Raw genomic sequence first — 4,542 nt, 5'->3', positions numbered from 1 at the left:
ATCTCATATTGCACAACCTAGTGGGGCACTATGGCAGGCTCTGTGTCCACCTTCTTAGGTTTCTAGAGCAAGGATACCCACTTAGTGTGAGTCTGGACACTCAAGTGTTTAGTCTTCATACCAAAGGTACTCCATTTGCTCTCTGGAATTAGCCAACCTGGGGTATTGGAAGGGTATATCTAGGATCAGAGCCCCAAATGTCACATCTAGAACACAGAAAGAGAATATAGTTAATACTAGCAAGATACACAAAAAGTGAGGTTAGTCATCTAAACGAATAAGCTAAACTTTCAAGGAAAAAAATATCTCAAGATTTTATATAACAGAAAATGATCAGGGAAGGTGATGATATAGGATAGAGCCCACTGGAAAGGACCAGCGAGGCAGACAGGCTCCTTACCTCTTCTTTCTATGCTCAGCTAGTGGCAAGGCTAAAACCCCCAGACTGGTGACAAAAAGTAAGTTGAGCTGAGTAGGAAGAAAGATAAGAATCATAAATGTCCTGGGGAGAAATTATAAGCCTAAATTTGGCTTTTTTAAAAAGCTGAAACAAAGATAAGGTGTGCTCCAGTGGGTTATTGTGGCCTGGTGCTGTAGTTCTCGCCCTCAGGACTCTGTATCCAATCTCACATATTAAGAATGGCAGAGTGAACCCCACCCACGGCTGGTGCATATTCTTCTTCCAGACACTGGTCCATTCTCCTGTTGGTGTCATTTTAACAATGCCTCATCCTTGGGTGGACATCCAGCTCTCTGCACCTCCCTTTGAATCCCATTTGTGATCACACCTTCTCAGGAAAAAGTCTTTTTCGCCTCCTTTCCAGGAGCAGGTGCAGCATTTTCTATAAGCCATACTCCGTCAGACACTGAATCCTGTGCCTTGTAATTGTCTTTGGGCTCTGCCAGGAACATATTCCTTGTTTACAAATTGTTTTCCCATGGGCATTTTCGTTGGGGCCCTTGAGGCTCTCCACTGTGACTGCTTTGGACACCTCTCCTCTCATCTGCAAGCTGAGTCAAGCTCCTCTTGGTTTTCACAGTTGTCCCCTCACCCTTGTGAAAGAACCACTAGAATGGCACAGGCCCAGCCGCTTGCAAGGCTTTCCTACAGAGAGACCCTTACAGACCTTGAACCTGTCCCTCTTCTGCTGCCACGGACAGGCTTCTCTAAGACAAGGCGGAGCCAAGCCGTACCCTCTGGTATGTTTATCTTCAGAAGTAGATAGTTCTCCATGTCCAATTCCCTGCCAAATGCTAGGGTTCTGCCTCAGATCTCAGACTACCTGATGGGACCCTTAGTATTCATGGCAATGGAAGCTGATGAATTGCTGGCAGCCCTCTGAACAAACTCTGGGGTATTCAGAGAGGAACTGATGATATTCATCTTCTAGTCAGGATGGACCTACGCCTAGCCACTCTCTAGGTAGCCTATTAGCACACAATACCCTCAAATGACACGTGGCCCCACCCTCACATGTAATCTGCCCGTTAGTACTCAAATACAAATCAAAAGTGCATACATGTCATTAGGTCACAATACCAGGCTTTGCTGAAATATCTTACCTGTTCTTTCAGGATGTCACTCCTATGTGTGCTGAGTCCCCACGCCTGGCCTAAGAGCCTTGGTTTAGTTTTCAGGCAATCTTATGAGGCCACCTTAGCCCCCTCTCTGTGTCACATCTGCTGTCTCCCTGTGTAAACACCACCGTCGCATCTGGGATCCACTGGATAATCTAGGATAATCTCACATCTCAAGATCCTAATGCAATTATGCCTGCAAATACCCTTCACTGAAAGAAACACCCTTCACTGCATGCAATAAAGACTGCATGTTCTGGAACTATGACAGTGGAGTTCTAACACTGACACCTACCTCTAGTGTCTGTGCTGCGTTTACCACAGTGTAATTCTCCAGACCCATTTGTCTTCATGCCCCCATAAGACACTCCTACGACTTTCACAATTTATTAAATTTACACAGTTTTTATACCCCTACTTTTCATTCTTTCTGATTCCTCTGCATTTGACAAGAGATCATTATTTTTCTGCTTGAAGAATAGCATGCAATATTTCCCTAATAAAAAATAGGCAGCAACAATTGTTCCCACAATTTCTCTAAAATGTTTTGATTCAATCTTTGCTTTTAAAAGTATCTATCTGCATGTCTATGTATGACTTATAGATATGTTTCTCACTATGTTGCTCAGGCTGGCTTCAAACTCTTAGGCTAAAGCAATGCTGTGTCCTTTGCTTTACAGAAGCTTTTCAGCAGATCATCTTCTAGGACAGCCAGGGCTATACAGAGAAACTTTGTCTCAAAAAACTACTGCTACTACTACTACTACTACTACTACTACTACTACTATTACTATTATGGTCAGGCATGGTAGCACATGCCTTTAATCTCAACACTCAGGATGCAGAGGCAAACAGATGCCTGTGAATTCTAGGACAGACTGATCTACATGGCAAGTTCCAAGCCAGTCAGAGCTATATATGGAGACCCTGTCTCAACAATATTTTTTTCAAATGTACAGAAAAGTTAGGATAGTAGTACGTATTTTTACACTGTATTACCACCAATTATTAACATTTTACCAAATTTGCTTTAGCTCACATATTATGTGCAATCATATTGTTACTCTTTGAATTTCAGAGTCATTTTGACAAAAAACCCTTTGATTTCAGACATGTCAATTAAAATATGAAAGGAACAAGCGCGTCTTCATTCCCACTGTGATACAGTCCAGTCATTCATCCACTTTGGAACTGTCATTGATAGAATTTTATTGAGCAATATATAGTACCATTTTCAGCTTAAGAATTTTCCCGTCTGCTCTGTGTGATTGATCATCTTTTTCTGACCCAGGATCCGTTCCAGCACCAATTAATCACACACTGATGATTCATTAGCTTGAGCTTCCTGGAGTGGAGGGAGTGTGTTCTCTTCTATCAGATGGTGTATACCTGCCTTCCCTCACTCAGGGCATGAAGAGATTTGAACTTCAGTTCCTGTGAGGGTAGTTCAGTTTCTGTCTCACCCTCACTTTCAGGGTATAGCTGTTGATTACTGAACCTGATCCTCAGCTTCTGTCCCACAATCCTTCACAGCTTCTTGGCCGCTGCTTCCATCGCTGAAAATCTCCAGCTGTACATGCTGGTCTTACCATCAGAGAAACCATTTCCCAAGCTGTGACCCCAAGGATCCTGCCATTACTGGTTCTTCTAAGGAAGCTTAATCTGAAGCAGTTTTGCTCTCACTACTGTCTCTCTCTTCAGTTTCAGCCTGGACTCTTTCCTGTTACTTCAGCTTTTAGGTTACTGAAAGTGATCCACTCACCATTTTGGCAGTTTTCTCTGAAGTATTTTCTATCTCTGCATCATTTCTAGAATATTTCTGTGCACTTGTGCAATTCTTTTATCCTTAGCCCCCACACCTTTTTTTTTTTTTTTGAGCGTCTGTAGCTCAGGCTATCCCAGTCATTTCTGTTGGGTGTTGTGAGTGACCAACATTGATGCTTTGCTATCTGCTACTTCTATTCACTACTTGATATTCACTATCTTACTTTTGCTTGCTATGTACTTAATAAACTCACTAATTCAGAGCAAAAGTACACTGTTCTTCATACAGAACAGAATGCCCTACCAGGTAGCATCCAGATGTTGTCTATGACTGAGGTCTATATTCCAGTCACTGAAGAAATGCCACATGGGCTCTTGACTTTCTGATCCTTGAATAAGGGTTATGACATAAGAGCTTTCATTTATCCACCCAGAAACCTTCCATTTACCAGCTGTCCTGAGGACCGAAGACGTAAAATCACCAACCTAAGGAACTACCAATACTAGTTGTTTGGCTTTAGGAACGGTCTCCTACTGTTGGTGTCAGGGAAGGACTGCATGAGAAAGGTTTTGTGTGTGTGTGTGTGTTTTTACGAGATCATGAAATGTGATTGCTTTCATTGTTGAGGGAACCACAGAAGATAAAGGCATGTGCTACGAAGAGTGTCAGGAGCAGGGGTCCTTAGATCCTAGCTGACTCTGTTCCACCATTGCTAATATCCCACTTAGCTTATGTGCACAGTTCAAATCTAAACGGCTATTGACCTCGCCTTTCCCAGACATCTAGGATTGACCTTTGACTGTCCACTAGAAGTGACCACTTGGCTCCTGAAGCTTGTTTTTCTTACAGCAGCCCCATTTCAGTAAAAAGCATGGATCCACTCTACCAAAGCTCTGTAATACCCTCTTCAAATTCAATCTTTGGAAAAGTCCCGCAGCGCCATCTTCTGGTACAGTTTTTCACCTTCACTCCTCACGAGACTGAGTAGTGTCTGATGTGCTTTTCAGACTTCTTGTAGGCCTCCCGAGAGACCTTTCCGGGCATCGCCAAGAATAATGGCCTCACCGAGACACCAAGGCCAGTGTTCTCCCAAGCACTGCCAGCGGTCGTTCGGAGATGGAGCGTCTGAGACGCAGCAACCTGGGCGGAACTCGCCAGGGGAAGAGGCGGCGCGTGTGGCGTTCTGTCCTGCCCTTGCC

This window comes from Myodes glareolus, chromosome 8, assembly GCF_982192425.1.
Source record: "Myodes glareolus chromosome 8, mMyoGla1.1, whole genome shotgun sequence".
Classification (NCBI taxonomy): Eukaryota; Metazoa; Chordata; class Mammalia; order Rodentia; family Cricetidae; genus Myodes; species Myodes glareolus.
The sequence above is the reverse complement of the archived record's forward strand: the minus strand, read 5'-3'. Positions refer to the sequence as shown.